The sequence below is a fragment of the Eumetopias jubatus genome, unplaced genomic scaffold (genome assembly GCF_037043125.1).
Source record: "Eumetopias jubatus isolate StellerSeaLion01/CBP00866 unplaced genomic scaffold, mEumJub1_p1.0 scaffold_3, whole genome shotgun sequence".
In the NCBI taxonomy this organism is placed as follows: domain Eukaryota; kingdom Metazoa; phylum Chordata; class Mammalia; order Carnivora; family Otariidae; genus Eumetopias; species Eumetopias jubatus.
Window position 1 is genome coordinate 62641543 of NW_028274809.1, and position 13666 is coordinate 62655208.

The 13666-nt window shown below is 40.6% G+C and overlaps 1 pseudogene; it reads right to left on the minus strand.

Annotated features, from left to right (window-relative positions):
• Window positions 1-12486: 12486 nt before the first annotated feature.
• On the minus strand, window positions 12487-12696 carry LOC114222854 (26S proteasome complex subunit SEM1 pseudogene; annotated as a pseudogene).
• Window positions 12697-13666: the final 970 nt, after the last annotated feature.

Consider the following 13666-nt stretch of genomic DNA (forward strand, 5'->3'; position numbering starts at 1 on the left):
ATCAACACAGATATTTTGAGCCTGGGTCAGGATCTGTGATGCATAGAGAATACACAGCAGTGAACAAGTTAATGACAGTCCCTGTCATCATAAAGTTGTCAGTCTTATCTGTACTATCATCTTGTCTTGGTTTCTCCATTTTGCTTACCAGGCCATTATGAAAGACTTTGTCACATGACTTTCTGAAATCCCTAAGTCGTATCAGTGATCTATCCCTGCTCTACCAATGCAGACATCCTATTAGAAAAGAAAAAGAGGTTAATTGCTCTGAGTTATCTCTAGTTCCTTTCTAAGTGCTAACCAACTCTATGTTTAAGCCACTTTATATTTTCTAGAGCCTGATATCAGCAAATCTGCAGAATCTAGAATCCAGTTTTCCCCTTTCAAAAAGCAAGTTTTTTGTTTATCTTTAACCTTAACTACTCTGCCAGCTTGGACTGTATCCAACCCATTTTCCCTCTTGGTAGACCTTCCTGTATCTTCTATTGTCCATGTTTGCTCTGTTATTAGACTTTGCCTTCTTTTTCTCTGATTATATTCCCACTTACCTCTCTTGGGAGCTTCTCTAGAGGGAGGAAGTGGATAACCACAGTCAGAGCAATTGATCTTTAGAAAAAGTGCAGGAAAGAGAACCACAGAGATGATGAATCCCATTGCTATTATCTGTACTTAGGTCTTACTTTGAATATAGATGTTTGGTATTCGACCAGTATTCATTAGTGGTATATACTCTCTTGGTTTGACTGTGTTTCAAGGCTAGGAGAGTGATTGCATATGGAATTGTTGGCAGAAAGGGTTTACTCCAGAACAGAATGAGTTAAATAGAAAATATTTATATTTTCTAGATATGGTAGTGCCTGTTCCTGTTATGGGCACTTTCTTGATGCCCCTGAAATCCAGGTAAAACTCTAAATATGAAAGAAGTCATTACTATTAAGGCCAAAATCTTCTCTTTCCTCTCTTGTAATGATAGCATGATAATCTCTGTACAATGAGAATTGATTAATACCTAATGTTGGATTCCAGTGTAGTGACTTCAAAGGCTCTGGTAAATATTGTGATCCAGCTACCTTTCCATGACAGATATAACTATTGCCTTACTATAGGACACTTTAAAACAACACAAACAACAGTAATAAGAACAATAGTGCAGCAACAAAACAATCTTTAGCAAAGCTCTGATTCCACATCTATGCTGTACAAACTCAGTACTTCCAAATAATTGCCTTATACTGTCCTCCCTTTCTCTCTCATTTCACAATACAGGACTTTCCCACTAAAATCAATCACTCTTTGTCTCAGCTCATGTTTTCCTATGTACAGGAGTTAGAATGGTTCTGGACAGTTAATTAGCCATAAATCCATCTCTAAAACACAACACGTCAGCTGCTTTTGTAAACTCTCGATGTTCCATTTTGCTTCAGTGCCTTTTTTATAAACCTAATTGTGTTAATGCACTGGCATATTTATTGTTCACCTTTTCACCCTTTATGCTGATCCCTGGCTGCCCACGGGGTCCTTTCAATCGATCAAAACCACAATCCCCTTGTGTAAGAAAGGTCACATTTACTCTAACAATGGGAGCCCACAGCCATGTGTTGCCTCAGTGTGGGTCACCAAGGGGCACATCAAAGCAAAGGCTGTGACTTTCATGGATCCCTTTTGAGTTTTTACTTTCCCAGTTTCAGACACAGAGGCACAGAAATGGTTTTTTAAAAACCTTGACTGTCATTTCACACTCATTATGAGTTCTGAGAGGGAAAGTGGGAAGTGCTGATTAAAAAGAAATATGTCTTTTCTCCACTCAGGCTTAGACCAGAATTTTTCTGAACATGACCCAGGACAAGTAAAGAACAGAGTAGGAGGATGGGGCGGCTAAGAGAATTCAGCTGTCAAGCTTCCTGGACAGCAGGACACATGTGGAGGATGTGAGTTTTGCCACATGCTACGTTAGTTTGTTCATTTATCCCTTTTTCCCATCCATCCATCATCCATCCATCCATCCATCCATCCATCCACCCATCCATCCCTTACACTGTAGAGATGTTAGAAGCAGAGACCCCTTTGGGGCATGAATGAGGTTTAAAGACTGTGCAAGATGGGAATTTGGGTGAACTGGAGGACACAGGCCCCATCTTAAAAAGGTGGCCACTACTCAGCCCTAGCATCTTTTAAACAGGAGTACAGGTCCAGTGTGAATTGAATTCAGCCCAGAGTGATCAAAATTATCAAGAGAAGCAGGAAACCCAGCTTTTTATGAGAAATTGCCCAACTTTTAAATGTTGACAACAACTCTTTGAAAGTTCTAAAGTCACAGTGCAGAATGGATCTGCAGTCTAAATTTGACTAGAACTTCAGGATGTCCAAAGCTCCACTGTCTCCCTGAAGTTTAGAGGGGAGATGGGGAGGCCAGAAGTGATTACTCTACAAAGTAGTGGATGGTGGGGGCCAAATGGGAGAGAAAATAGTGATGGTTTCAAGGAGAGAGATTAAACTCAGCTGGGACAATCAAGGCTTCTGGGAAAAGCTAAGACTTGATCTAGGCCTTAAAGAATAGGTCTTGAAGACCTGGAAGAGTTTTGATAGGCTGTGATGAGAGAGGATTAGGAACTGGGGGAGAAGGCACATATAAAAGCACAGGCATAGGCAATCTTAGAGTGAGGGTAGAGTATTGTATGTCATCAAATAGGGAGTTGGTGTAAATCTGGAGAGAGAGGTTGAAACTAGATTATAGAGGGCTCTGAAACCAGATTCAGAAATTAAATTTTATTAACATTCAACTGGCACTGAAGAGGCATTGAAGGATTTCAGAGAAGTGAAAAAGAGAAAATGTTTTAGGAAAGTTATTTGATATCTGTGTGTAGGATAATGAGAAATGGGAGAGACTAAGCAGAAAACTAGAGACAATTATAACAAAGCCGGCATAAACTAGGAAGAAGCAGTGGTAAAAGAAAAGAAGAGGTGGATGGAGGAAAATCCTGAGAAGAAAGTGTGAACAAGACTAATTGGTGTTTAAAATATGCCAAGTCTATACCTGGGATGTTCCTACTTCCACTGGATTTCTGGACTTCTTCTAGCCAAGGGAGGATGTGTGATGAGAGTTCTATGGAGTGATAGTAGGAGAATGGGGACATCTTGTAAGGTAGATAAGTAGATGGCTTCCTGGTCCATAATCTTACTAATTCATCTGCTACTGATGCCTGTCCTGGGGCTGGTGGGAGTCTTGTAGGAGTCCAGGATTGGTACAAAGTGCCAAGTAGGGGTCAGGAGTCTGATGGAAAGGTGGGTGCCCTTTCCTAACCAGCAGGGGCCACCGATCACAGAAGCCAGGGTTGCAGGGTAGATAATGCTGGGACACAATGCTTTATAGGCTTCTGTCCTTGCATTCTTGGTTGGATGAGCCACAGGTTAATCATGAAAGCACTCTATGTACTTTTTTTTAGTGTTTTGAGGGCTTGATTAGTCAGTCAGATTTTGAATGTCAGAGAACAAAGTCAAAATGCACTTTGATGTGGGAAGGTATTGAATAGGATGTTCTAGAAAAAGGAGACAAATTTATATGCTTGGTCTAATATTATCTTGTTCAAAACACTGTCCCTATTTTTTTTGTCTTCTCTCTCCTGTTATTTAAAATAAAATTGAGATATAATTCACATTATCATTCACAGTATATAATTTACAATATGTCATAGAATTCACCCTCTTAAAGTATACAATTTAGTGACTTTTAGTATATTCACAGAGTTGTGCAATCATCATACTAATTCCAGAACATTGTCTGAATGCCAGTGGCTGGGTCATAAGATAGCTCTGTGTCTGACTTGTTGAGGAACTGCCTGACTGTTTTTCACAGTAGCTGCACTGTTTTATACTTCCACTGGCAACGTATGAAGGTTTTAATGCTCCACATCTTTGCCAATGCTTGTTACTGTTCTTTCTCGCTCTTAAGAAAATTGTTATAGCCATTCTGGTGGGTATGGTAGTATGTCATTGTGGTTTTGATTTGTATTTCCTTGATGGCAGTGATACTGAGCATTTTTTTCATGTGCTTATTGGTTATTTGTATATCTTTTTTCAAAGAATATCTATTTAAATACTTAGGTTATTTTTTTTTGTTGTTGGGTTATTTGTCTCTGTATTCTTGAGTTTTAAGTCTTCTGCCATTTTTGCAGGCTTTACTTTTGTGGGAAAAAAGGGTGGTCCTCTTGCATATAATGCCTCTAAATCCTTTCTTATGGTGAATTGACCAGACTATAATTGGTGTATTATTTGGGGTCTTTACACCAAGAAGAGCAGTTGGTTCCATCCTCAGAGATAACCTGCACCAGCTAGGCAGTCTCTCTTCTTCAGAGAATCCTAGATTTTGGGGTTCCTCCTCTGAGGTTTTTTTTTCAATTTATTTATTTCAGGGAGAGAGAGAGAGAGAGAGAGAGAGAGAGAGAGAGAGAGAGCATGAGTGGGGTGAGGGGCAGAGGGAGAAGCGGACTCCCCGCCAAGCAGAGAACCCTACATGGGGCTCCATCCCAGGACTTCAGGATCATGACCTGAGCCGAAGGCAGACGCTTAACCGACTGAGCCATCCAGGTGCCCCCCTCCTCTGAGTTTTTGAGTTTTAATGGCTCCACCCTCTTCCTTTTGTGCCCCCTCGCTTTCAGGGTGATAGCTGCTTCCTGACACTGTTACAGTCTATATTACTTCAGACTTCTCTGTTTGCTTTTTCAGTTTTCCAAAATCTGTTTAACTAATTCCACGTAGTAGATTCTCTCTGTGGAAACAAGTGGTGTGGTTTCTGGTTTCCTGACTGATATAATTGTTTAAATTTGTTAAGTTACTCTCAAATTCTAGTTCAAGATTCTAATTTAGCTTCTGCTGGGCTAAGCCTCTAGCTTTGTATCAATGGTTATTTTTTCACAAAGAAAGTCAGTTGATAGCTATGCCCGTCTTCCTTCCCAAAATAAAACACCTCTCTTTAAATTTATTTTGGACAAGAATGCACCTTAAAATAAAGAATGTCCATGTCTAACATGTTAATTAGTGTTAAATTCTTATTAGTGACCAGAAATGGCTTTGCTTGGAATGAAATAAACACAAAAAGGCTAGAATCCCACTTTCAGCATGGGTTTATTCCAGTGCAGTTGTGAAGAAGACATTTCTCAAAGCACCTGATAGTTCCCCTGACCAAGAAAAATTCTAGCCTTGGGCTGTCCCAGTTTTGCAACTATGAGCCTAAGACCTGACAAAGGAGATTTTGGACACTGGTCACTTGCTGGCATCAGCCTTTGTTGACTAATTCCATTAGATCTAGTGTTTGTAAGTGTCTTTCATATGGTTGTATCCTTGAGGATCCAGTAAGATTCTCAGTATGCAGAACGTTCTCCTGGACCCTAGGAAGAACATTAAGTTGTGATAAACACATTTCCTTGGCCCTGATGAGGATTCTCATTAGCTGCACCCTGATGTTTCTGTTCATGTATAATAACACTGTCTCTGCAAAGATCCTCTCCCTCCCATCCTGCAGCCACAGCCCTCTCTAAACAGTCCCCAGCAGCTATTCCAACTCACTGGCTTGTAGTGTTAAAAAGGGTTTAGGTTATATACTCATTGTTAAATAGAGAAGGGTGGCCTAGTTTTTCCAGAGCCAAAATCTCACTGCAGTATATATGACAGGATAAGCAGCTTTTCTAGAGAAGGAGAATGCTATTTCAGACATACCTGATAACCAAATTTATTCTGTATCTCACACATAAAGCGAACAGGGAGGGATTCCTCTGTGTATTAGGAAAGGATAGAACCTAGCACTTTCTCCTGGGAGAGACCAGCCCCACATGCACAGCCTAGAACCCCTAGCACTGACCCAGCTGGTCTAGAAATATGTCTAGGGATGAGGCTCCAGGAACCTGAGCAACCTTGGCTGGGGTCTCCTAGAATCTCCACTTCTAGCTCCAGTACTATCCTCTGGCACCCCGACTCCTTTCAGGTACAGGAGGAATTCTCCTGGCCCTCCCTTTCTTTGGCCTCTGGGTTTCCTCCAGGTTTCTCCTCCAGCCCTCCCATGTACTCCCATGCTTCACTATGCCATGGTGGCCTGGAAGATCTCCCCCAGCTTTCCCTGGTTTCCATAGTTTCCCTCAGAAGCCCTCTCTCTAGCCTGAGAGTGGGGGGTAGTGTCCAGGGCCAGCCCGCAGACCTGGAGTTACTGCTAAGCCTTTCAGCAAACCCTGCCCTTCTGGAGGGAGGAACCTGGGAGGTGGCAGGGCAGGTTTGGGGAGACACACAGGGCCTCTGCGGTGGGCAGGTGGCAGACTGAGAAAGGACTGGCCAGAGGTGGGGATGGGGTGGGATTTCATGGTCAAGAACAGCCTTTGCTCTGAATATTTTTTTTCCAAATTTTTATTAAATTCTAGCCAGTTAACATATAGTGTAATATTGGTTTCAGGAGTAGAATTTGGTGATTCATCACTTACATACAACACCCAGTGCTCATCACAGCAAGTGCCCTTCTTAATCCCCGTCACCCATCTAGCCCAAACCCTGCCCACCTCCTTTTAATCAACCTTCAGTTTCTTCTCTATAGTTAAGAGTCTCTTATGGTTTGCTTCCCTCTCTTTTTTTCCCCTTCCCCTATGATCATCTGTTTTCTTTCTTAAATTCCACATATGAGTGAGATCATATGATATTTGTCTTTGTCTGACCAACTTACTTCGCTCAGCACAATACCCTCTAGCTCTATCCACGTCGTTGCAAATGGCAAGATTTCATTCTTTTTTTTTTTTTTTTTTAAAGATTTTTATTTATTTGACAGAGAGAGACACAGTGAGAGAGGGAACACAAGCAGGGGGAGTGGCAGACAGAGGGAGAAGCAGGCTCCCCGCCGAGCAGGGAGCCTGATGTGGGACTCGATCCTAGGACCCTGGGATCATGACCTGAGCCGAAGGCAGACGCTTAACGACTGAGCCACCTGGCTGAGTAATATTACATGGTATACACTCACACACCCTGCATTTTCTTTATCCATTCATCAGTCAATGGACATTTGGGCTCTTTCCATAATTTGGTTATTGTTGATAATCCTGCTATAAACATCAGGGTGCATGTGCCCCTTGCTCTGAGCATTTTATTTTTTTATTTTTTAAAGATTTTATTTATTTATTTATTTGAGAGAGAGAATGAGAGAGAGAGAGAGAGAGAGCATGAGAGGGGGGAGGGTCAGAGGGAGAGGCAGACTCCCCACTGAGCAGGGAGCCTGATGAGGGACTCGATCCCGGGACTCCAGGATCATGACCTGAGCCGAAGGCAGTCGCCCAACCAACTGAGCCACCCAGGCGCCCCGCTCTGAGTGTTTTAAAGGCAGAATATTCATGCTCCTGCCTAGCCCTGTGCCATTCCACCAATTCACCAACTCACTGACAAGCCTACCTCTGCGGTTCACTTCGTGCGCACAGGTCCTACAGCTTCACATGACAACTTAACAGACGATCAGTTTTCACTGGACTTATATGGGTGGCTACCTTTGCAATCTATCTGAAAATCTCTAAAATATGATGTCATGTGATTGTGAGATGGCTTTTAACAGCCTCTGCCCCACTTCCTGCTTGTTCCAGTCCTAGGTTCTTGGTTGCACAACTGAGAAGTGTCTGGTGGGACAGAATACATGCTGTGGACTCTTAATTTATCTCATCTGATCAAAGATTTGTTTTTAAAAGTATTTCATTTGAGTTTAAGAAATTGTGAGACTATTCATGCCTTAAGGATTTTCAGAAAGAATGTGGTGTTTTTTAAGGAAGTAGATATTTTTTAAGCTTAATTGCTTAAAATGATAATTGAATTTCTTAGAACTTTAATATTTATCCATTTTATTTACTAGGATATCATTGTTTCAGTTCCGTTTAAGAAAATCTGTTGTCTGTCTAAAATGGGTTAACTTTAGACATAGTAAGACTTTAAAAAATGTATCTGTATATGTTGCAAAATGATCTAACATTGTACTTTTTTAAGTTCTGAATCATTAAAAAAATTTTGATTGAGTATATTTGACTTATATGTAATTTAAGGCATACAATGTGTTAATTTGATGCATTTATATGCTATAATGTGATTGCTGTTGCAGTGATATTTAGCACCTTTGTCACATTGCATAATTATCCTTTCTTTTTAGTGGATGGGAAATGACGTTTAGTTTCTTAGCAAGTTTGATGATTGTAGTACAGTATTGTTGTCTGTATTCATTATACTGTGCATTAGATTTTTATGTCTTATTTGCTACTCACTGCAAGTTCGTACCCTTAAATATTGATCTTACTGCCTTAACTTTTTTTTTTTAAAGATTTATTTATTTATTCATGAGAGACAGAGAGACAGAGAGAGAGAGAGAGAGAGAGGCAGAGGGAGAAGCAGGCTCCCAAGGAGCAGGGAGCCTGATGCGGGACTCAATCCCAGGACCCTGGGATCATGACCTGAGCCGAAGGCAGACGCTTAACCATCTGAGCCACCCAGGCACCCCTTACTGCCTTAACTTTGAGAAGACTGATGTGGCAGAATCAACCTTTGCTCTGTACCTTTTCAGCCTGGTCAAAAACTTTCTAAATTTCTTAATATTTAAAAAAAGTTAAAAAATATTTTTTATGGGCAACCCTCTTGGGTCCCCTCTCTCTTCGGGAGCTTTGTACTCTCACTTTACTATCACTCAATAAACTTTGCTTTGCTGCCCCCCCAATATATATATTTACAACTAATGTCAATATAAAGTTTTCAGGGCGCCTAGGTGGCTCAGTCATTAAGCGTCTGCCTTCGGCTCAGGTCATGGTCCCAGGGTCCTGGGATCGAGTCCCACATCTGGCTCCCTGCTTGGCAGGAAGCCTGCTTCTCCCTCTCCCACTCCCCCGCTTGTGTTCCTGCTCTTGCTATCTCTCTGTCAAATAAATAAATAAAATCTTTAAAAGAAAGAAAGAAAGAAAATCTTAAAAAAAAATAAAAATAAAGTTTTCAATAATGGGAGCCTGGGTGGCTTAGTTGGCTGGGCCTCTGACTCATGGTTTTGGCTCAGGTTGCAATCTCATGGGTTGTGAGATCGAGCCTCTACACTCAGTGGGGAGTCTGCTTGAAGATTCTCTCCCTCTGCTCCTCAGTCCACTCACTTGTGCATATGTTCTCTCTCTCTCTCTCAAATAAATAAATAAATACATCTTTAAAAAATAAAGTTTCCATAGGTCAATAGGTCCATTTATATAGAAATTATATATATATTTTAAAGATTTTATTTATTTATTTGACAGAGAGAGACACAGTGAGAGAGGGAACACAAGCAGGGGGAGTGGGAGAGGGAGAAACAGGCTTCCCACTGAGCAGGGAGCCTGATGTGGGGCTCGATCCCAGGACCTGAAGGCAGACGCTTAACAACTGAGCCACCCAGGTTTCCCTATGTAGAAATTATAATGTTAACAATGAATCATGGAACACTACATCAAAAACTAATGATGTAATGTATGGTGATTAACATAACAATAAAAAAATTTTAAAAAGCTAAAAAAAGAAATTATAATGTTAATATTATTTAAGTGATATATTACAACCTAAAAATAAAGTGCTACAGTACCTTATACATTAATCAAACTAGGTAGAAGCATTCTTCCAGCAAAATTAGTGATCTTAATAAGATACTGCTCACCTTTTAACTTTCATTAGAAAATTAATGGCTTTAGGTGGAGGTAGCTAGAAATGTTTTAATGAGTTGACATTTTCTTATTCAACAGCAAATTTTTGATGCCAGGTTATGTTATTTTGGTAACAATTTTCCATATTCTTATGACAGTTCTGTGGCTCAGGTGTACTTACACTCTGAAAGCCTCATTCAATTTGGCAGAGTTTAGCCGAATGCATATGGTGCTTGGCAGTTCTCTTACTTGGATTCCAGGCATATGAGATATTCTCTCCCATGCTATGCACTTTTTGACTTGTAGTCTGATAAAATTAGATCATCAGCTATGATAGTGCATCAACTAGCCAACAGTTGTAACTGTCTCACATAAGTCTTATTTTTCTTAATAACATTTAATGTTAAGATTTCTTAATAGCATTTAATTTACTTTCTTAACATTTTTAAAAATAACATTTAAAACTTAATTGGAATTTATTTCATAAAATAAATAAGAATTGTATAATTCTTATAAAATGCATGGTCATAGAAATTAAATTAGATTTATTGTTATGAATGAATGAATGAATATGGCTCCCACTTCAAAAGAGAAATGTACCTTCTATATTAAATGAAGGTGATTAGCCTATAGCCACTTTATTTTATCTTATTTTTTTTAAAGATTTTATTTATTTATTTGAGAGAGAGAATGAGATGGAGAGAGAGAGCATGAGACGGGGGAGAGTCTGAGGGAGAAGCTGACTCACTGCTGAGCAGGGAGCCCGATGCGGGACTCGATCTCGGGACTCCAGGATCATGACCTGAGCCGAGGGCAGTCGCTTAACCAACTGAGCCACCCAGGTGCCCCCTATAGCCACTTTAGAGACTCTCCTTAGCAGACATTTTAAAAAAATATTTAATTTATTTATTTGATAGAGAGCACAAGCAGGGGGAGAGGGAGAAGCAGACTCCCCGCTAAGCAGGGAGCCCGATGCGGGGCTCGATCCCAGAAGCCTGAGATCATGACCTGAGCCGAAGGCAGACGCTTAACCGACTGAGCCACCCATGCGCCGCAGCAGACATTTATTACCTGTCTCTGTTTAGAAAAATTATTAGTGATATAAAAAGAGACTTTTATTTTAAACAGAGGTATATAATAAACGTACATTAAGGAGAGCATCTTTTTTTTTTTAAGATTGATTTTATTTATTTATTCCAGAGAGAGAGAGAGAGAGAGAGACAGGGAGAGGAGGAGCAGAGGGAGAGGGACAAGCAAACTCTGCACTGAGTGCAGAGCCTGATGCAGGGCTCGATCCCAGGACCCCAAGATCATGACCTGAGCCAAAACCAAGAGTCAGATGCTCAACTGACTGAGCCACCCAGGCGTCCCCAGGAGAGCATCTTCAAAATAATCTAAATAAAAATTCAGTCATCTTACATATTTATAATTACAAACTGATTAAAAGAACTAAGTGAAGGGGCACCTGGGTGGCGCAGTCGTTAAGTGTCTGCCTTCGGCTCAGGTCATGATCCCAGCGTCCTGGGATGGAGCCCCGCATTGGGCTCCGTGCTCGGTGGGGAGCCTGCTTCTCCTTCTCCTGCTCCCCCTGCTTGTGTTTCCTCTCTCACTGTCTCTGTCAAATAAATAGATAAAATCTTAAAAAAAAAAAAGATCTAAGTGGAAAGACTATTTATCTGGTCTAGAAAAATATTCCTTCAAGAATTAGATTTTTGGGGGACCTGGGTGGCTCAGTCGTTAAGTGTGTCTGCCTTTGGCTCAGGTCATGATCCCAGGGTCCTGGCATCTAGCCCCACATTGGGCTCCCTGCTCTGCGGGAAGCCTGCTTCTCCCTCTCACACTTCCCCTGCTTGTGTTCCCTCTCTCGCTGTGTCTCTCTCTGTCAAATAAATAAATAAAACATAAAAAAATTAGATTTTTAAACGAGTAGTTATATTTAAAAATGTATTAAGGTACATGCTAAAAATTTGAACAGTTCAAAAGGCATAGAATGAAAAGAAAATCTTTCTTCTGTCCCAGATTCTAATTTCCCAGTCTTCCTACACCAGAAGCAACTTCTGTTGCTAGTTTCTCACGTAGGTTCCCAGATATATCCTATATGCATGTATATCTCCTTTAAAAACCACAACAATAAAGGGGAATACAATATGAATATTGTTGGGCGCCTGGGTGGCTCAGTTGGTTAAGCGTCTGCCTTCAGCTCAGGTCATGATCCCAGCGCCCTGGGATCGAGTCCTGCATCGGGCTCCCTGCTCAGTGAGGAGCTTGCTTCCCCACCTCCCACTCCCCCTGCTTGTGCTCTCTGTCTCTGTGTGTCAAATAAATAAATAAAATCTTAAAAAAATGAATATTGTTTTGCATTTTATTTTCTCACTTATGTGTCTTAGTTATTATTTTTAATCAGTATATACATATATAATTCATTCTTTTACTGCTGTGTAGTATTTTATTACATGGCTGTACCATAATTTATTTAACTTTTTTTTTTTTAGGTCAAAACATTTACTTTGTGTTACAAAAACAAAAATAAAAGAATAAATAGGGGCACCTGGGTGGCTCAGTCGTTATGTGTCTGCCTTCGGCTCAGGTCATGATCCCAGGGTCCTGGGATCCAGCCCCACATCGGGCTCCCTGCTCTGCGGGAAGCGTGCTTCTCCCTCTCCCACTCCCCCTGCTTGTGTCTCCTCTCTTGCTGTGTCTCTCTCTGTCAAATAAATAAATAAAATGTTAAAAAAAAGAATATATAAACATATTTTTTAAGGTGTCCCATCCTGGGTTCTCTGTCCTAGAATTTGGTAACCAGTTCAAGCTTAGGTTGCTTCAACAATTCTGGATGCTATGAGGTCTCCATCTTATAACCATGTTTCTCTGGTTCACCTTAGAACTGACTGGAGAAATTACCTTCTGCATTGTCATCATCCAGGTTATCCTCCCACAGGTTTGCTTCTTCATCTTCATCTAAACCAGACCAATCTTCCTCAGGGAACTCCTTGAACTTGTCATCCTCCCGGAGACCCAAGGCCACCAGCTGCCTTTTCTCTGACATTGCAACCCTCCATGCCAAAAACCTCTTAGGCCAGTGGCAAAGTTGAAACCCTCACTTTCCCTCATGACTGCTGTCTCCGAGGAGCCTGGCTCTACCTTAGAGATGTGGGGTATTTAACTCTCTTTATTGTATGAGTTTAGGATTCTTTTCCTATTCAAGCAAAATCATCATGAACATCCTTGTAGAGGTATCTTTGATTAGAAATGAAAGCATAATGGTAGAATAAAATTTTAGATGTGAAATTGTCGAGTGAAAGAGTATATGTATTTAAGTTTTGAAATATTTTGCTAAGTTTCTTCCAAAAAGACTGCCAACCTATAGCACCCCCAACAGGGGCCACCTGGCACACTTCACTCTTACCAACAACACAGTGTATTATCAAACTTTTTTAACTTTTCAGTTTGATAAGTAGAAAATAGCATTTTATTGATGTTTTCATTTTTATTTCTTAATGAGTAAGGCTGAACATATTTTAATATGCATAAAAACCATTTGTTTCCCCTTTTCAATTATTCATCAAATATTTACTGACCATGTATAATATGCCATGCATTGTGCTAGGTAATATAAAACTGAACCAAATACACACAACCTGTGATTCATGGAACTTACTGTCTAGTAGGGGAGGCAGACATGAAACAGTTCATTACAGAAACAATTATTTGATTACTGTTGTGATAAGGGTAGGATGTTACAATAAGAGGATGTAACAGGGGGCCTATCCTAGTCTAGGAGGATAAAGAGGATTCCTGGAGAAGGAAACTGAGACCTGAAGGCAGGCTGTATTAACAGAATGCTAACAGCAACATCTCAATGTCTTGGTCCCTCCTCCCTAACTCTTCCAGATCCTAGAGAATGACTGCACTTCCTTCTTAGAGCAGACTCAGGCCCACCTCACCAAGAGGTGACCAGAGAACAAGATGGGAAAGCAAATCTGACTCATTTTCATTATTTGATCTGGTGAAAAGTT